General features: G+C 48.7%; 1 protein-coding gene and 1 pseudogene across 2 annotated transcripts in view; both read right to left on the bottom strand.

Annotated features, from left to right (window-relative positions):
- LOC110578748 overlaps nt 1–2,495 on the bottom strand; it is a 51,590-nt pseudogene extending 49,095 nt beyond the window's left edge.
- TRAPPC9 (trafficking protein particle complex subunit 9) overlaps nt 1–21,199 on the bottom strand; it is a 572,354-nt gene that overhangs the window by 377,846 nt on the left and 173,309 nt on the right. The gene's annotated exons all lie outside the window — the stretch shown is intronic.

Here is a 21,199-nt window from a genome sequence, read left to right on the forward strand (position 1 = left end):
AACAACAACAACAACAACAACAAAACCAGAATGTGACCAAATATGATCAGGCTGGTATATAGATCAGTGCCACACACTAGATTTGGGGTGTATTTTGGTCTTTTAGAAGAAAGTGCCTCCCAAAATTTTAAAGAAAGAAAAACTTATATATGTACAAAAATAAGGGTTGATATGATGAAGGGATGGAATATGACTGTAAAGATGGAAATTATAAAAAATTTTATAAAAGGAATTGATAAGAAGTTGTTTGAAAAAAGAAAGAAGAGGATTTAAAAAAAGAAAAAAAAAAGGGAGAGGATGTGATCAGGCAGGGGAATAGAAAACACCATATACTAGAGATTTAGGGTATATTTTAATCTGTTAGAAGAAACTATCTCAAAATTTTAAAGAGAGAACAACTTATATATATAAGCCAAAAATACGGGTAACTACTATGAAGGGATAGAATATGACTCTAAAAATGAAAAATAAAAATTTTTTTTTTTTAAAAAAAAAGGGATTGATAAGATGTTGGTTGAAAAAGGGAAAAAGAAAAATTCAAAAAGAAAAAAACACAGTTAAAAAAAATTAACTTTGAAAGACTAAAGAATCATGGTAAAAAAGCCATGAATTCTATGTGCAGTAGTCCCCTAGAGCTGGAGTTCTGCCGTTCTCATTGATCGGTAAACTTGGTCTTGGCTGGCTGTTCTCGCTGATCTTCTGGGGAGGGGCCTGTTGCGGTGGTTTCCAAATGTCTCTGCCGGAGGCGGAACTGCCCCGCCCTTGCTGGTCCAGGCTAAGTAATCTGCTCGGGTTTGCTCTCCGCGGCTTTTGTTCCCTGCGAGCTTTCCGTACAGCTTTGGAGGCGGAGAGTGAAGATGGCGGCCTCCCAATCTCTGCCCTGGAGGAGCCGAGAACTCGGGGCCCTGCTCCTCAGTGAGCCCCCAGAGACAAGCCGTCAGTCACTCCCGTCTCCCCGGTCTCCAGCCGCACTCCGTGCTCACCCGGCCTGTGACCGCGCGTTTCTATCTCTGGCACCCGACCCCGGGTGGAGTCTCCAAACCCAGCAGATCCCTGCGGTGCACTCCCGCGCGGCTCCTCCCGGGGGAGGAAGGTGAGTCTCCCCGGATCTGCCGCTTGTTGGGTCCCTGCTGGAGGAGCAGGGGCCCGACTGTGCCGCGGATCACGGTTTATGGCCACCCCGAGCTGAGAGCCCGCGCCTGGGCTCCGCCTCTGCAGCCGGCTTCCCTGCTCCGATACCTGGGAGCTCTGCCACACTCAGGCACCCCCGGACTTTCTGTGACCCGTGGGTCCTGAGACCACACTGTCCCGGAGGGTTCCACCCCCCGCTTAGCCACCAGAGTGACGTCCCTCGGTGGAGCAGACTTTTAAAAGTTCCGATTCTGTGCTCCGCGGCTCTATCACTTGCCAGAAGTGGCCTACGGAGGCCTCCTCCCCCACCGTCTATCCTCCCAAATATCGCCTCGGATTCACTTCTCCGCACGTCCTACCTTCCAGAAAGTGGTCGCTTTTCTGATGAGAGAGTTGTTGCTCTTCTTTTCTTCGATCTCCTGTTGAGTTTGTAGGTGTTCAGAATGGTTTGATCCCTATCCAGCTGATTTCCTGAGAGGAGACGAAATCCAGGTCTCCTACTCCTCCGCCATCTTGCCCGTATCACACAGTCTTTTAAATGCATTCTCCTATCTATACCTCTAACGGGATCCCTGCTCCTGCAAGAATTCCAGCCCAGCCCGAGCCCCATTGGTCCCCGAAGGCACAGCACTCCAGACCAGTGATGGGTGGCTGCTAATGAACCTGGCCCCCTTGACCCCCTCTGCCCTGCACTTGCAGCCTCCCTGCCAGTGATGCCCTTCACCTCTTGTAATCCAGGAAGAGTGCTACCCCTTCCCTCGAGTCTCCATCTTTCTGACTGCCCCTTAAATGGGGACACTCCCCAGGGAGCCCCATTTGCTCTTCTTTACTTCTCTATTCATTCTGAGGAATCACACAATTCAGCCATTATCCCCAGCCAAGACCCCTGGCTGGTAGAAGCAGCCTCAACCTCCCTCCAAAATTCCAGCTGAAATTTCCTCAAGAGAACACATCCACCTGGGTGTCCGACAGGCAGCCCTGTAGCTAATGTCCCAAAGGCCCTTTGCCGCTCCCATTATCCCTGTCCCCAGTAACACTCTACCTGCTTCTGGAACTGCCCCCTCCCCCACCCCCATACAAAATACTGCTTTTCAACCAAACACTTCTCACACCAATCCCCTTCTCACCACTCTCCCTTAACCTGCCGTAGGCAGGTTATCCTCTGTGCCTCAGCCTTCCCAACAGCCTCCCATACGGCCTGACATGTGCCTGGCACATTTGCTGAAAGAAAGCTGGGATGAATCACATTTTCCTGCTACCCCCAATACCTGCTCCACCAGCGTCACTGCCACGCGGCCACAGGAGTGACAGATGAAGGACCGGACACGTAACTGCCTGCTCACAATGTCCCGCAGGCTCACCATTTCGTAAGGTTAGCACCTGTCATCCAAGTGTTATTGTGAAAAACATCAGACAAGGAATCCGAGTATAGTTCTAATGGGCAGACTTTACATATGCTTGCAAAGGGTCATTCATGCGGCGTGGAGGGGCTTAGGATAGAGTTTTAGTGGACGGCCAGAGGACTAAATCACCCGTAAGGTATGATCTCATCTATATGAAAAGACGTGCAGAGAAAAAGCAGGAGGAAATACACCAAAATGATCAAAGCACTCAGTTCTGGGTAGCAAGATTACAGGGAATATTTTGCTGTTCTCCTTTTCTTAACTGTCCAGATTCTTCTTACAAGCAGCATTCATTACTTTTGTGATAAGAAAGAATAATATGCACAAATAAAAGCACAAACTCCTGGGGCGCCTGGGTGGCTCAGTCATTAAGCGTCTGCCTTCGGCTCAGGTCATGATCCCAAGGTCCTGAGATCGAGCCCCACATCAGGCTCCCTGCTCCACAGGAAGCCTGCTTCTCTCTCTCCCCCTCCCCCTGCTTGTGTTCCCTCTCTCTCTGTGTCTCTCTCTGTCAAATAAATAATAAAATCTTTAAAAATAATAAATTTAAATTAAAATTAAAAAAATAAAACACAAACTCCAAAATCTTTTGTTGTGCATTTGCAGCCCCTGGCAGAAGCCCTCCGGTTCCCCTCTCAGCACACAACTCCCCCTCCTCATCCTTCCCATGCTCCAGGCTGGAAGGGCGGCCAGGCTCTGGAAGGCAGATGCCCGCCCCCGCACCGCCCTCATCTGTCATGCAATCACCACACTGGACAGTCGGTTCTGAAGCACAAACACTTCTGTGAAGACTGGAATTGAACTGAGAAGCCAGAGAAATCAGAGCTAATAACCTTGGCTTGCTCTACCAGCTCTGGTGAGAAACCAGAGGAGAACGCTTTACCAAACCCCACAGGGAACAGCTAAGCACTGGGATGATGGCCCAACTGGACTCCCAAACAGGTATTAACTGGTTCAGGGACGGGCCCTGCTGCCCAAACAGAAAGAAGCAGAGCCACTAGCGAACCAGATCCCTGTCAGGAAGCGGTGCTCACCCTCCTCCACAAGGGCACGTCTCAGAGGGAAGCAACAAAAAGCCCGACAGAAGACAAGACTACTGGCCTCCCGTCTCTGTTGCTAACCAGAAATTTGCTATTTTCCTGAGAAGGAGATTTATCAAAAACAAAAGGAAAAAAAAAAAAAACCTCAGCCAACTGAAGAACTCTCTCGGTTCTGTTGCCCAGACTTTACCAAAGGAAGAAGGTCAAACGTGTAAGAACACAGATTAACCGAAGGTCAAGCCGTACGTTCAGAGCACTGCAGGGGGACCCCCCGCAGCCGAACAGGGTGCCATTCCACAGGTGAGGGGCTCTCCAACACCTGGCTTCTCGAGTACCAGAGTCATGCCCCCCACAAACCCTGTTCTCAAATAAGCAGAAGCAGAAGTCTCCTCAAGAGGCCAAATGAGCTGGTAGAGAATTGGGGGGACCTCTAAAGTTCTCAGCCCCTGCCCCATCCGACGCACTACTACATCCATCACTTTGGCCACTAGGAGTGGAGGGAGAGTACCTTCTGGAGGGCCTGCATGCTAGATGCTTTCCTGGACATTTTCTCTGTTCTCATAAAAATTCCGAGGTCCTCTACCTCTGAAACTAATAATATACTCTAGGTTAAGTAATTAAACTTAAATAAATTTTTTTTAAATTCTGAGGTCCTGTTTCTGTTTTACAAATGAAGAAATTGAGGCTCACAGAAGCTCAGTAACTTGCCCATGGGTGACAGACAGTAGCAGACCCCTAAATGTGAATCCAGGGCTACCATTCGAGCAAAAACTTAGTCCCATATTCCCTTCAGTGATACCACGCTGCCCAGGAAGAGGCAGACGTGGAAAGGCCACAGGCTGAGAGCAAGGAACCCTGAGTTTGAACCTCCTCTCCTGCGCTCCCACCTACTTGACATGAAGACACTGCTTCCTTGCTGGGCATGACCTCCCTGCAGGGAGCTGAGTGTCAAACACTCAGGACTGACACAAGGATTCATGAGATCAGAGAAATACAAAATCCCTTCTCTTCTCTAAAAATGCTGGCACCTTGGAGCTGTGGTTAATCCAAAAAATCTAAATCAACTGTGTTCATTTGCAATGCCAGCCTTCAACCCAGGCTCCTTGAATGGGCTATAATTTGCAAACCAGATCCAAGCAATGAAGGCCAGCAGGCCGAGTTAATTGCCAAGCCCCAGGAAGCTGTTCCAGGAAGTTAAAGCAACATGATGTGAAGCTCAGCGTCAGAACCTAGAAAACCTACGGCAAGGAGGTTTGCTTTAAGTACCAGAAATAACGTGCACTGTGCTTGTCACATAGGTGGTCATTACTAACCAGTTCACTAATAACAACTAGTCGTCACTATTTATTAGGTATTTTTCCCGAAGTTCCACAGAATGGCTGTTTAAATCAGGCAGAGGTAAACCCAATACCCTGCTGGGGAAAGATGGGTCTCAAACACCTCTGCAACATAGACCTCTATTCTTGAGTTGCTTGGAGAAAAGTTTCCAAGTAAAAACATTTCAAATCCCTGGCTCAACAATCTGAAGTGTGAAAATGTGTTCCAAAGTGGCTTTCTAATGGAGATATTGGTTATTCCCCCACCTCCTCCAAGAGATTTAAAATTACACCCTTAGAGCTAAGGTACTGATTCTTGCAGATCTCAGCTTAAAAATTATTAATACAAATTTAACCCCAAAGGAGTGACCTACCCTCAGGATAGGGCACAGCTTCGTGCTGTAGACATCGCAAAGCCTACCTGAGTCAGTTAAATATAAGTCTGCAAAGTGGAGCTTAAACCATCTAGGACAGAACTATTTTTCAGATTACTGCCAAGTTTAAGAAGTTCAGATTTGAGCCAGAAAAAAAGATGCAACTTTTCCACAAAGCTCCGTAAGAGCAGAAAGAATCTTTGCATTCTTTGCACCACACACTTAGCGAGATCTCAGGGCTTCTCTGAGGATGACTGATAACGTATGCAAAGGCACCAGCACAGAAACAAAGCTGGCTCCGGATACATGGAAACTAGTTGGTTTTGTCATTTTGCAAAAGGAAAACACGGAGTCTAGTCCTGCCTCCACTGCTTACCTGGAGCCACAAATTCTACTCCCAGGGGTAATGCAGCCTCCTAGCCCTGGGCTACCACAGCAGTCTCTCCAAAGGCCCATGAAGGAAGCCGTAGAGCAGGCATCACTCTCCCATTTTGCAGATGAGAAAGGAGAGGCCCAGAGTGGCACAGTGACGGCCCCAAGGACAAAGGAATCAGGGAACAGAACTTGGGCTGGAGCCAAGGGTGGGTTTTCCCCTTCATGCTGCATGTGGCCGTCAGCCACCCTGGTATCAAGGACCCTCCCAAGGAAACAGTGATGTGGGCTTGAATTTCCTCTCTCCTTACCAGACAGATCAGGAAGACATTCAGGCCACAACCCAACCCTCAGGGAGATTTCATTTTATGAGTTTCATGTTGCTTTTTATTTATTTATTTATTTTTATTCTTATGTTAATCCCCATACATTACATCATTAGTTTTAGATGAAGTGTTCCATGATTCATTGTCTGTGCATAACACCCAGTGCTCCATGCAGAACGTGCCCTCCTTAATACCCATCACCAGGCTAACCCATCCCTCCACCCCCCTCCCCTCTAGGACACTCAGTTTGTTTTTCAGATTCCATTGTCTCTCATGGTTCGTCTCCCCCTCCGATTCCCCCCCTTCATTCTTCCCCTCCCGCTACCTTCTTCTTCTTCTTCTTTTTTTTTTTTTGTGTTGCTTTTTAAAACAGCTGTATCTATTCAAGAGAACGGAACAAAAAAGAACACAGAAGAAAAAGAAAATCAGTATTTGTCATGGGGGCAGCAGCACAGGCTGAAGACAAGGAGGGCAGGTGACATCAGGGCTCAGGAGAGTCCTTCCCTGAAGCTTTCTGGACACGTGAGATGAACTGGCCGGTTCCCCCAGCGTACCCAAGATCGATGTTCAAGAAACAGAGAACAGCAGTTTTCCTTGGGATGCCTATGCGGCGAGGGGAGAAGGTCGAGTCTGTTGGCTGGCTGGCCTCCAAGACTGCACGGAAGCCAGCCCCCTACAGGGAAGGCGGCTCGCCACCCTCCTCAGGGCATCTGCAGCATCGAGCACCTGACCCTGTGGCACCACCTTCCACCGGGCGACAGCTCCTGAATGGCAGGGACCATTTCTCTCCTCTGGTGTTCTCAGAAGTTGGCAGAGAACCAAGAACATTCTCATACTCAGCAAATGTTTATTGAGCACATTTGATGCGCCAGAAACCGCTAGAAACGGAGGATGTGACAATGAGGACAGAAGGCACAGCGGGCTAAACGCTGCATCTGAAAGCCCGGGGCCAGGGGGTGCTCGCGGGCTTCCTGGAGGCGAGGCCAGCACTGCCGAAGCCAGAGACCCTGAGCTGGTGTTGATCACAGCTTCTCAGAGCTCAGTACAGAGAGGGTTCTCCAAGCATTCAAGTCCCCCAGGGATACTGGTAAAATGTAGATTCCAAACTCAGGACACCTGGGGTTGGGGCCAGATGGTCTTTAGGTCCAGCTGGCTCCCAGGGGACACGGATGCTGTTGGTTGGTGGAGCATACTTTGAGTAGCAAGAATGCAGAGTATTCCAGATACACATTCCAATCTACCCAACAATCCTGTGAGATGCCTATTAACTTCCGAGCAATTTGTTTCACCTGGACCTTTGGGTAACTCGCCTGGTGTCACACAGTGGATGGCCAAGCTGGAATTTCAATCCAGGGCACTCTAACCCCCGGAACCCTTATTATACCCACCCTGTCATGCCGCTTCCAATAAATGTCTGCTCCAAGCAATCAATTAAGAAGGCAAAGCCATACAAATAAATAGAATTCACCCCAAAGTCAAAGGTAATATTTTGCATCATCTGCACTGCTGCCCACATCCATAAATCTTAAGTTTGTTACATGCCTCAATTAAACTTCAGAATGCACCCCAACATGCATTTAAAATATACACATGTACACTTCAAAATATATACAAAAATATTCAAAAAGATGAGACAGTAACTTCGGAAGACAAGGTCTGACTGGAAACTGGGTGGGGGCGGGGGTGGTAAGGATGGAAGGAAATGCACAGAAACTCTCTGCTCTACTTGGTAATGTTTCTCGTGGGGACCCATCAAACACAGCTCAGAAACCGCGTGACCCGCAGACTGGGGTGGGGAACAAGCAGGAAACGGATGGCGGGGCAGGCTGCTCTCTGTTGGCGAGCAGTATTACAGGTAAGCGAGTGAAGAGCGGGCACTGCAACAAACCCAGCGGGCCTGGATCAAGTCAGACATCCGTGTGAGCTCATGTTTAAGCTCAAGGGTGTGACCCTAAGCAGATGGATAAATCCATGGGGAATTATGTGTAGATACACAGATTAGTACACACACAAGTACTTCCCAGCTCTGAGGGGGCTTAGAAGCAATGCCATGCCAGGGCAAATTCTTACAGAATTCCAGAAACTTTCCATAGCTCCCTGCCAACAGAAGTGGAGCCTGTCTCCCACTCTCCCTTCCCCACCCCTAGAGCCAGGGCTGCACACATAGCGACTTGCTCCCAGAGAATCCAGTATGGAAACTCTCTTCTGGCAAACATTACTCCAGCCAGGTGATGAAGGTCAACGCCATCAGTGATACATGTGACAAGAAGGGCACGTCACCTCTTTCTTGTTTTAAGAAAAGCAGCAGAGAAACCCGAATCCAGGAACAGTCGATAAAATATCTGATTGCTACTCCTCAAAACCCTCAAGGTCACGGACAAACGACTGAGAAATTGTCACAAACCAGAGGAGACCTGAGGACTGAACTTCATCTGCTATCCTATCCTGCATGCGACCCTGAAACAGAGAGAGGACAGCGGGGGATAAACTAGTGAAAGCCGAATTAGGAACAGAGTTTGTTCACAGCAATGCAGTGATGCTGGGATCTTGCTGTGGCCGAGCCAGATGTGAACAGCAGCGGAAACTGGTAAGAGATACACAGGAACGCACACTTATTTTTGTAGCTTTTCTGCAACTTTCAATCCCTTCTGAAATAAAAAGGTGCCTTTTAAAAAGGAGATGAAACTATAAAACCTTGCATCCCAATGGCCTCTCTGGGCACCACTGTTAGGATGCTGCAGAAAGGATCTCAAGTTCTCGTACCTCCAGAGGCCAGGAAGAAGGCATAAGCAGGCAGGAGGTGAGCACCGGGGAGAAGGGAGGGCTACGACCTAGAAAGCACACACCTAGTATAAACATCCAACACGAAATACTCTGGGAGCACCGTCGGGGCCCCACATAAACCCGCAGGCTACATCTTCCAGCCCGCTGAGTGCCAGTTTGCTCCCTCTAAACGGATGGATGGCTACTGGAGACTGCAGGGTCATGTTTACGATGGAAATGCTGCACATTCATGCAGTTTCAGCATGTATCTTTCGAATTTTTTCATTAATATTACAGCCCAGTGTGGTATAGATCGTTTCTTGAGGGAAGTTTCCTATTTCCTGGCTAAACACTGCTGTCCTGTGGTCTGGCTAGACGGAACACAGAACTCCTGGATTCTTCTAAGGAGGCTTCAGCTGCTTTGTTTCTTACCACTCGGTTGCTACTTGACAAATGTTGTTTTATTCTTCCGGAAAGCATCACTGCAGTGAGCTTCACTCACTTGTTCAATGCCCTCTGTGTACACTGCTACGGAACAGCTCTAATTTCACACATCGGGTCTCATTGTCATTCACACCTTCTGGCAGATGACAGGTCCTGATACTGAATGTGAAAATACAGTCATACTTTTGGCACTGGCGACACATCACATTGGACCCCCACACCGGGGAAAGGATGGCAGCAGGGACGAGGCGCAGGGAAGGGACAAGGACCCAGCCTGGGGAGGACACCAGCATGCAGGTACAGATCAGTGTCTCCAGCAGCACTGTGAGCCACTGCGAGGGACAGCGTGCCCCCGACTAACCTAACGCAACACAGTCAGAACCACGGTGCAGTGGGAGGGCCCTGAGGACAGACCACAGAAGCTTGCAGCTCTGTGGGAAGGACTCTGGACCCCAATAGAGCCACTGACGGCCATACTGTTAGGAAGGGTCTGTGCTAAGCCTCATCCCTCATGGAGAGAGCCAGAGGTTACGCGCTGCTGGCCACTTGTCAAGAGCACATTTGATGTGAAGCATCCGGCACACTCCTCGGCTGCATTAATTTTCTGCTGCTGTGTAACAAATTACCACAACCTTCACAGCTAATAGTTCCCCGGGGGAAAAGGCAATTTGAACAAGCTTCAAAGAGGGTACCTTTCTCCATTGCTCTTCTAAGGTGTTTGGAAATGCCAGAGAGCTGGTTCAGAACTGCTCCCGGCGCACACCACAACACGGACATGTCTCCACTCTTAACAGCCTGTACTGTTTCCAAAACAAACTCCAAATTTCCGTGACATTTTCACTTCTGAGCGATCCCCTGGGGAGAGGAGAACGCTGCCAGGGTTCAGGGTTCAGGGCCGCCTGTCTGCAGCACCCCCTCCAGTGCTCTCAGTCACCAGGGTGAGAATAGAATGCTCTCCCCCGGACGGTTGTGAAAATGAAAACAGGATTACGGAGAGAGCGGAGGTGGGCAAATGGAGGAGTTTTCAGGTGTATGTGAGCAGGGTGCCACTCAATCTCAGAGTGAGAAGAATAATGCTGAGCACTCCCCTCACACCAGGGGCTGTCTCAACGGTCCACATCAATTCTTAATTCTCAGCAATCCCAAGAGACCGGTATGAGTGTTACCCCCAGGGTTCCACAGATGAGACAGAGGCACAGAGGGCTTACATAACCTACCCACGGTGGCACAGCTGGTAAGTCAGGACACCAAAGTCCATGCTCCTGAGCACGGCTTCTCTGTAGACCAATGAGATTTGTAATCATGACAAATAGAATAATTACATTTGGTAGAGGACTTTAAACTAAAAGTTCTCTCTTATCACTGCATTCTCAAAACTACCCTTAGAGGGAAATAAAGATATTATTCCCCATAAGGGGTTCCTGGGTGGTTCAGTCAGTTAAGCGTCCCACTCTTGATTTCAGCTCAGGTCATGACCTCAGGGTCGTGAGATCAAGCCCCGCATCAGGCTCCACGCTCAGCGCGGAGTCTACTTGAGATTCTCCCTCTCCCTCTGCTCCTCTACCAACTCACACTCTCTAAATAAATAAAATTAAAAAAAAAAAAACAAACTAATTTCTCACCATTTGAAGACATTTATAAACAATTCCTTAACATGAAATTAAAGATTAAAAGGAAAACAGAAGCATCTTGTTTGTTCCTGGTAGGCACTGTATTTCGGAGTAACTGAACAGCCCTGTAGTTGAACTAAAAGTGCTACTTTACAGGAGAAGGCCACTTGATCAGAGTAGAGACATAATATAGAAAAACATTTCATAAAATCTTAATGACATTAAATCAGGCAAGGATGATCAACTGATTTTAAAACCATTAGATGTATGATTGATGCATCCATATTACTGCTCAAGTACCAGCGTGCAGAATATTCTCTAGTGGCAAGAGGAAGAACATGGTGGGCTCAGACCACCATCGCCCACTCCAGGGGTCAATCTCAACCTCACTGATGGCTGAAAGCCAGATACTGGGCATCTGTGATGTGATACAATTTGAAGTACCAACTTCACCAATGAAGTGTCCTAGCCAGAAATGTTTCACCTGAATCCATTAAGTCTTTACATACAATTGGTAGTTTCCAGGAAATCAGAATACAGAAATTGAGTAATGCTGTGGGGCAGCAAGTAGACAAATCCAGAAGGTAGCACGAATGGCCTGGTCTCTTCAACAAGCATTTAAAAAAAAAAAAGTGCTAGATTAAGACAAACAAGTGACACACGGACCAGATACAATGAGTAATCCCAGTAATAACTCCTCCATTTGCCCACCTCCGCTCTCTCCGTAATCCTGTTTTCATTTTCACAACCGTCCGGGGGAGAGCATTCTATTCTCACCCTGGTGACTGAGAGCACTGGAGGGGGTGCTGCAGACAGGCGGCCCTGAACCCTGAACCCTGGCGGCGTTCTCCTCTCCCCAGGGGATCGCTCAGAAGTGAAAATGTCACGGAAATTTGGAGTTTGTTTTGGAAACAGTACAGGCTGTTAAGAGTGGAGACATGTCCGTGTTGTGGTGTGCGCCGGGAGCAGTTCCGAACCAGCTCTCTGGCATTTCCAAACACCTTAGAAGAGCAATGGAGAAAGGTACCCTCTTTGAAGCTTGTTCAAATTGCCTTGGGGATCATATGAGGCAAATCTGAATACTTCCTGCATAGTAGAGGCAATGAAAATTTACTGAAATATAAAATGGAATGGAATTAATTGAACAAAGTTATAAAATACAGTGACCTAATTTTGATCTAGGAACAAACATGCACAGGTATTCATGTATGCATGCTTCTAAGAACATGCCCAAGTATTTGTCCATGCATGTTCATGAAAACACATCCACACGTATCCACACATGAACAATAAAACAACCCAGGAGGATACGCACTCTGGGTTCCCACTGGGGTTCTCTGGGCCGTGGGGAAGTGCAACTTCACTCCTTTTATTTCTGCTTGTCTCAACTGCATGATCGAATTACTTTTTGCTGGCACCGTTTCTGTAATGATAAGAAATGTCTGTCTGTCTGAATGTGCCCATGCTCCACGGATCTCCCGGTGTTGGTGAGTGGGGATGGCAGCAGCGCTCACCGCTTACACCTACGTGAGGGCCTACTGAGAATGACAATGGTCACTTGGGGCTTCCTTCGATAAACTAAGTTCTCTCACAGACAGAGATTTAAAAAAAAAAATCAGTACTTGGGGGAAGAGCTGATGGAAGAGAGACGAGGCCATTTGAAAAACACCAAGGGAATGCAGCTGGAGGCAAGAAGGCTCGACTGAAGCAGTGGGTGTGAGTGGCCGCGGAGGAGCACGCTGGGCCAAGAGCCACTGGTGAGGGGGCATCTGCAGGACACTGCCTGGCTGACCGGGTTCTGGCAGCAACGGAAGCATCACACGGGAGGCCAGAACAGAAAGAAACAGGAGAAGCCCCCTATCGCACCTCTATCAAAGGAGGAGAGAGAAGATGCACCTGGGGGTAAGTTAGGCGCCTGGTAGTGTCCAACCCGGTGAGAAAGGGGAAGGGGGGGTGGTGAAGATCTGAGCTCATCGGCAGAAGAGTCACAGAAAAGCTCAGAGAAAGTCTTCATCGACATGCCGAGAATTTAAGCCAGATGCCAGGGGTTTGGGAGAAGAGCGTGAACAAACCTAATGGAAAGAGCTGATGAAAGAAATTCAAAAATCATCTATGGCGGAAAGGAAAAGCATGTACCAACACTCACACTAGATGCAGAAGTGACGGCGTTAAGTAGCACTCGTGAAGTCTGTTACTATGACCAATGCCAAAATTCCGTGGACTAGAAAATTCTTAGTGTTACCAGGGCTTAAACAAGGTATCACCGGTATTCAGAAGATAGAAAGACTATCAGAAACAATGGGAAGGGGCGCCTGGGTGGCTCAGTTGGTTAAGCGACTGCCTTCGGCTCAGGTCATGATCCTGGAGTCCCTGGATCGAGTCCCGCATTGGGCTCCCTGCTCGGCAGGGAGTCTGCTTCTCCCTCTGACGCTCCCCCCATCTCATGTGCTCTCTCTCTCTCATTCTCTCTGTCTTAAATAAATAAATAAAATCTTAAAAAAAAGAAAAAAAAAAAAACAATGGGAAGTTACTCGATAACCACAAGTGCTCAAAGGAAGTGGCTTCTGTCACACAATCCATGAAGTCACATCCTGAAGGCCACAGTCAATGTGTTCATTTACTTTTAGCCCAGCAAGAAAATGAACCCCAAACTACACTAGCTACAAAGATCAAAAACATCCATCACTAACAGCATCTATAAAAAGGTTATGTAAATCTCATTAATATAGAATACTGTTTAAGTGCTGTGATCCAGAGGCAATCATAGGATTAAGAACTTAAATTCTAAGACTGCCACATCATGGCCTATTTGGAGATCAGGGATTTTAAGCCCTGAGTACGCTACATGGCCTATCTTAAACCTCAGGGCGAACAGGGCTAACGGATGGACAGAGTACTGCTGGGTAAGAGGAGTCCACCCAGGAGCCCTGACCCACCTGGTGCGTGGCCATCCCGACAGAAAGCTCTTTCTGGAATGGGCTCCTGCTGCCCATTCCTCCTATATCCCGCACCTCAGGCCAAACCTCACAGCCAGACTTGGGACTTCCCCTCGCCCTCTCAACACCAATTTGTGTCACAAAGAAGCGCCGATAGGGCCCAGAAGCAGCCTCTGAATTGCAGGCCCCTTTCTCCATGCTCCCCACTTCTTCTGACCTCCCTCCCCTTCCTTACCGTTTCAGGGCACAGATCCCGCCCATCTTGTGTCAGATTTATTCCTCAGCATTTCGTATGTTTTGAGGCTCACAAGACTAGGTGATGAGAAAAGCTACTACTCTTGACTTGCTGTCTACACATCCCACAGTAGGATGACCTGCTCACACCCAGAGTCTGCGCACTCAGATAAGGTCCTGAGCTTAGGGTTCCAGGCCCAAGTTCCTGCCTTGCTTTTCCCCAGGCACCTTTTAAAATAACCACTGAGAGCTGAGCCCCTGAAAAGTCAGTGAACTCCGTCCCAACCACCTTATGAGTAACATATGCTCATATCCTGCTGTCTCCTGCTCGCCTATGACCTGGGACAGAGGACTGCCCTTCCACCAGCTCTGAGAATTCCCAACGGTGCCACCATGAATCTCAACCTGTGGAAAGGCCTGGACTAGAATCAGGCAGGCTTATGGATTTCCTAAATGGGGGTTTCTGAACTTTCCCCAAAATAAGCATTTTAATGTGTAGATTATTAAATCTATTAATTGTATGCTTCTGTTCAGATTTTATCATAAATGTTTATGAAAACGCCTTCCCAGGAATCCAGGTACTACAGAACAGTCACTGAGGTCCCTCAGACCGCGCTGAGAGCTCACCACGAGCTAATCTAGGAGTCACTTGAGGAAGGTCAGATCTATTCTTAGTGATACTTATGGTCCAGTCCTATAGACTGGAGAAAAAAAAAAAAAGGCAATTAAAAAAAAAAAACAAATATTCCATACCTTAAGGCAGTGGTTCTCCAAGCATGGTCCCCACACCAGCAGCAGCATCACCTGTGACCTCGTGAGAAAGGCAGGCTCCCAGCCCCCATCCGGACCTACTGAATTACAAACTCTGCGGCCGGGGGCCAGCGCCCCTTTTAACAAGCCCCTGGGTGATTCATATATGTGCTCATGTTTACCCACCAATGTAGCAAAAAATTAATAGCAAAAGGAATTGAGAGAATACAGCAACTTTTTAGAAGCTATTTCTTTGTCTTTCTTGCTCATTCATTCAACATTTACTGAGAGCATATCATGTGTCCGTCCCTGTATCAGGAGCTGAAAATGCAAAGATTAATAAGGGATCATACTTAGCTTTGACTAACCATCTACGGAGGGAAGTGGCTTGTATATAATAAACGCTTTGGCAGTTGATGTTGGTATTCCAAACAACATCCCAACTTCAGTACAATAAACCGTCCCTCACAGACTATTTAACTCTCTCTGACAGCATCTACGGCCTCTGCAGAAACACCCTTGCTGATGGTTCTACCCAAACCAGCAAGCAGTCCTCAGCCCATCACCGCCTTCACTTTCCAGGGAGCACTCTTCATAAGCTGACATGTCCGTTTGCTGTTTGTCCCTTCCCTCAGAAGGTGAGCTCCAGGACCTCATCCTGTGCACACGCGTGCACACGCACGCACACACACACACACACCCTCCGCCATCCAGAACTGGACATGCAACAGTCGTCCAGGGAACAGGGCGGATAAACAGTTACGGGCGTTCAGAGCAGCATCACCACAGCAGACAGAAGTCCCACAGGTGTTACGGAACCTCAAGGAACATTCTTCCAACCTCTCCTTGACATTTGTTTCAAAATTCCACATGCAGTAGACTCTTCCACTTCTCTTACTGCTGAGTTTCTTATTAAGTTTTAGAGGAATTGAGCAGATTAAAGGATTCCTTGAAGCTTTTATGCTTCACTTTGTAGAAAGAAATTCCATCTAACTATTACTGGGACAGATTAGGAATAATTTGGAACTGAATTGGATTGGCCATTTTTTAAGCTTTTCTTATCTACCAAGGCTAATAGCAGACACTTTCCTCCTTACAACAGCCCAGGAGGAAGTCTTATTATCCACATTTTACAGATTGAAATGGAAGGTCAGACAGGCAAAAAGCTTATACTCACTGCTCTATAAATATGGCTTAAATCAATAGAGAATGTTTTGTGCTCCCTAATAAGTTTGGAGACTTAGAAATTATATGAAGAGGCAGGACGATATTGTAGAAATAGCCCAAGCTTTGGATTCAGACACATCGGGCTTTGAATTTTAACTTCTACTGTGTAACTGCTTGCCGTTGGGCACGTTACTTAATCTTCCAGAGCTGTGCAGTGATTTCCACTTGCATACTGTGAGGTTGGGAGCATGAGAGAAGTAATCTGTAAATACTGCTTCAAGTGCTAAATCTCCCCGGCGTCACATCCCAAGATGCTCTGGCCAGCACGCTCCACGTCCTTGAGTGAGTATGTGACCATGAACCAATGGCCTAATATGCTTTCTCCTCCCAGATGAAGGGAACCTTAATTCTGCTACCCCCAGGCCCCAAAAGGCTCATGGAACCTTCTCTCACCTATAACACTGCTTAAGAAAATATGCTCTTGGGCGCCTGGGTGGCTCAGTTGGTTGGGCGACTGCCTTCGGCTCAGGTCATGATCCTGGAGTCCCTGGATCGAGTCCCGCATCGGGCTCCCTGCTCGGCAGGGAGCCTGCTTCTCCCTCTGACCTTCCCCCCTCTCATGTGCTCTCTGTCTTTCTCATTCTCTCTGTCTCAGATAAATAAATAAAATCTTAAAAAAAAAAAAAAAAGAAAGAAAATATGCTCTTTGCATAACGTAGCAAATGTATTCAAGTTAAAAAAAAAAAAAGACTAAGTTTCTTAAGCAGATTCTTCCAATCGGTCCATTTATAAACACAATTACTAAAATATAAGAGTGCATGAGAACTTTATGAACATCCCACATTTCTTTATATAGTTTATAGTTCTTTATTATAAAAGCTGAAGCAATACAAAACATTTAACATGATGTAAGCTATCATCTGAATGTGTTGGGATTCTGAAGAAACCCAGAGTTAAACGTTACTATGATGGAGAAGAATTTAACTTTACAGTCTTGCTTTGCCATACGATGCAAATCTCTTCATAGAAGACAGAATTCCCAAGGAGAGGGAATATTTGAACTATAACCCAGACCATGTGGATCAAGAGCAATCTACTGAAGGCTGAGCGCTCTGCCAGGTGCCAGGGAACACCCCGCAGCCATGAGGAGCTTCTAGTTCCAGGAACTTGGGGACATATGCACAGAATGACAATGGAGGTGGGAGCAGGCAGCAGGTGGGGACAGGGAAGGAGGGCTGGGCTCTACTTGGGTGAAGGCTAGACAGACACATTAACAGCAAAGCGTGGCCGTACGAGAGGATTGGGAACAGGCCCAGAATCCAAGGTATGGAGAAGGAACCTCCAATCCACGGGGACAGCCAGCGCCAGCGAGGAGCAGTGTGAGCGGGCACGGCTGTGGAGCCAGGAGCGGTGCGTGGCTGCCATCGGGGAACACCCCTCAGCAGTCACCCGGAAGCACAGCGGGAGGCAAAGCGTGCATGGGATCGGGCTGAGGAAGTGCCCTTCTAGTTCTAGTTTGCTGAGAGTTTTATCAGGAGCCCACACTGTACCTTGTCAGATGCTGCTTCTCCAGTAAGATGCTCGCATAGTTTTCCTTTCTTGGTTTGTTGATATAAAGAACTACATTTGTCGGCTTTCTAACGTCAAACCAACCTCGCATTCCTCAGATAAACCCTACTCATCAGTATTTTACATATTGTGGAATCCAATATGCTAACACGTTACTTAAAATGGTGCTCAGGAGTCTTCGTTGCTGTTTTCAACTCTGTCTGCCTTTGCCTTCAGGGCAGTGTGGACCTCACGGAATGGGTCAGGAGTATTCCCACCTTCAAGCTCCCTGAAAGAAGAGTTTAGGTAAAACTCCTATTCATCCTCCTTCAATGTCTGGTGAGATGCAGGAGTGAAGCCACCCAGGCCTGATTTGCTCTATGGTGAGGGTTTTCACCAAAAATTCTGTTTCTGGAGCACCTGGGTGGCTCAGTCGTTAAGCATCTGCCTTCGGCTCAGGTCATGATCCCAGGATCCTGGGATCGAGTCCCACATCGGGCTCCCTGCTCTGCGGGAAGCCTGCTTCTCCCTCTCCCACTCCCCCTGCTTGTGTTCCTGCTCTCGCTATGTCTCTCTCTGTCAAAAAAATAAATAAAATCTTTAAAAAAAAAAAAATTCTATTTCTGTATTTCCATAATGGACACAGAAACAGCGACTGAGAACAGCCTGTCTGTAAGCTCTGTTGCCTTGGGTCTTCCAAAGATTTGGTCTACTTCATGTCAGTGTTTAGATTTACGGGCATCGAGCTGCTCACGACAACGCTCTACCTTCTCCCTCTCTATAGAGTCTGGAGCGATGCCACCTCCTCTGCCCCTGTCTTCTATCGTGTCTTTCTCTCCCATTGAGCTGGCTGCAAGTTGCTAAATTTCGTTCATTTTTCTCAAAAAACAAGCTTTTGGTTTCCTTGTCTCTATTAGGGTTTTCGTTTCTGATTTCATTGCTTTGTGTTCTGATCTTTATTTCCTTGTTTATGGTAGGTTTAATTTCCATTTTTCCTACTTTCTTAAAGTTGAAGCAGGGGTCTCGACTTGAGACCCTCCTCCTCCTCCAAGGCAGGCCTCAAGTACGCCACGCGCCCAAGCAAACACTGCGTTAGCAGCGCCCAGACACTATACTGTGCTTTCATGTTCACTTGTGTCAAAATACTTTCTATTTTTATTTTGTTCTCTCTTCTTTGGCCCATGGGCTCATTGTAAGTGTGTCATTTTGTTTCCAAACATTTGAAAAATCCTCAAAGATTTAGTTATTGGATTCCAAGTTCATTACTGTCAGAGAATATACTTTGCCAAATGAGAATCCTTTGAAATTGATTGAGGTTTTGTGGCCCTCTTCAACAGTCCCAGTTCCCCAGCGAACAGAGCCACAGAACCAAAAGATGAAAAAAACACCTCAGAGGTGGGAGCAGCAGCAGATCACCACTGGCCATGTGCCACCAGGACATCAAGGCCCTGGGCCCAGGGAACCAGGGGTCCGGACGTGCAACTGTCTAAGCTCCGTGAGGACAGCCTCCCCTGCTCCCCATGCTCACTTCCACTCCAGAGTGGCCTCCCGTGGAAGCCGGGGAAAAAGAACTGCAGCTGGCCTCCTCCGACTCAGCCTCTTGTCCAGCAAGTGCCTTGCCCCAAATTGTCAGAACACGTTTGTGCGTTAGTTCACTCCACAACTACTTCTGGAACACTTGCTGTGTGCCGGGCGCTCTGGCAGGCCTGGAGACGGGACAGCAGCAGGAGGAAAGGCTCTGGCAGGACTGACATGCTGGCGGGATCCCACAGAGCATGAAGGCAGCAGGAGAGCAAGCGCATGGCCAGGGCAACGGAGCAGAGTCCCTGCGGAGGCTCCTGGGACGAGGTGGCAGCCTGCAGCACGTGTGGGGGGGCGGGGGGGAAGAGGGGGTGCGAAGTTGAAGCGTGAGGTGGGGCCAAGCCTGGCGAGTCCACGCGGCAGAACACCGGCCCGTGTGGGAGAGGCGGGCAGGGTCCAGGCTGGGGGGCTCTGCTGCTCCCTGACCAGGAAGGCCCTAGCACACCCTTGAAGGCGTGAGTGGGTGAGTGAAGGGTGAGCCTTCAGCACACCCTTGCACTCCCCAACTCAGGCAACTCCCACTGTTCTTGCTCCCACCCAAGCCGTCCAAATAGTCCTTCAATGGCTCTTCACTAACAACCGAGCGGGAGAACAGATTTTCTCCCCAAACGGCAGGTCAGGAAAGCAAGGCTCGGGTGTTGTGAGTGGGTGACTGGGACAGGGGCTGGGTTGTGCAGGGTGTCAGGACAGCGGCGAGAACAGAGGAAGGGAAGGTGCGTGAGCACCAAGCTTCCAGCTCAAACCCAAGCTTCCAAGGAAAGCAGCCAGCACGATACCTGGCTCCCGGCAGAGGAGCCCCGGGGTGAAGCTGCCGCCAGGGCGGCTACGGCCATCACACCTATTCTCTGAGATTTTTGAAGATAAGATGTTGTTGACCAGGGCGGGCATGCACCAACAAGCTCCCAGGAGCCAGATACGCACAGAGCCCAGAAGCAGGCCCGTTCCCGCCCCTTCTCGCAAACTTGCTTTGGTTAGGACTCCCGAGTTCTCCAGCAGGCCTTCTGCAGGCACGGGGTGTGCGCGGAGCATGCTGTCGGCGGAGGGCAGGCCGTGGTTAGCAGCCAGAGCTCAGCCAGCTCCCACATTTGCTGTGCAGTCCAGCCCTGGAGGCTGAAGCTGGACGCTCCCAACAGGCAGGGCTGTGGGGACCCTCACTGATACACTCAGCACAGGCCCACTCAGGGGAGAAGCCTCCCACTCACTCCGCCAGCACACCGCAGGCCAGCCCAGGTCCTGGTGCCTCGGGAGGGCTTCGGTGGAGTCCTGGCCACTCCAGTCCTGCTGACACACTGTGTGCACACAGGCTCTAACTCAGCGGTACTAGCCTCGCCAACCCTGGGGAAGCCCGGCTAAGCAGGAGTAACTGCAAACGACTTACTCCAGTCAGTGACCCCCGGGCCCCACCCATCCCCAGCTGCTCCCTTTTAACCAGCAGGACTCAATCAAATCTTTTCTTTTAATATACAAGAATAAAGTCTGTTTGTTATTACTTCTTGATTTGGTCCAGCTTTTTCCCCCTGCCAAGCTCTGACATTAAACCTCCCAAATACCCTACAAAGGAAGGGTACTCCATTTTACAGATGGGAAATTGAGGGTCAGGAGAGGCCATATGTAGCCTGACTGGCAGGAATACTACTTCTAACATGCAGCCATTTCACACACCTCTTGTCTCAACCCTAGAAATTCTTCACGTTGGTGAGCGGCGGTGCGCGGAAAACCAGTCACCAACACGGATAGACACAGTCAGAGCTGGTGCAACAGGGGAAGCAACCTTTCTGGGAAATCTCAAGAAACACATGGTACCATCTCCCACTTCTGGAGGGGCTCCCTAGAAGCTGCCTTCACTGAATTACTGGTTTCCATGACTACACCATTCTTTGGTGATCATTTTACAGGTTTAGCACATTTCCAATTAGGTCACGTTATTCCTGCTCTGGGAGCAGAACTGGGGAACAAGCTCAGCAGAGCCAAGAAGCCCAGGTGACAGATGCCCCCACAGCACAACTCCCGCCCACTCCCCAGGAGTACAACCGAACCACGGAAGACTCACCTCCACAACCAGGAAAAACTGCCTCACTTCATCGGTTACCAGCACCACGAGGCCTCCGAAGAGAGAGGGCTGTTCCTGCGTGCCTGTGAATGCCCACACACCCCTTCCCGCCCGCCAGTGTCAAGTGTCTGTCACCTCAGTGCTGTCCTCCACA

Source organism: Neomonachus schauinslandi, chromosome 4, assembly GCF_002201575.2.
Source record: "Neomonachus schauinslandi chromosome 4, ASM220157v2, whole genome shotgun sequence".
Taxonomy (NCBI): domain Eukaryota; kingdom Metazoa; phylum Chordata; class Mammalia; order Carnivora; family Phocidae; genus Neomonachus; species Neomonachus schauinslandi.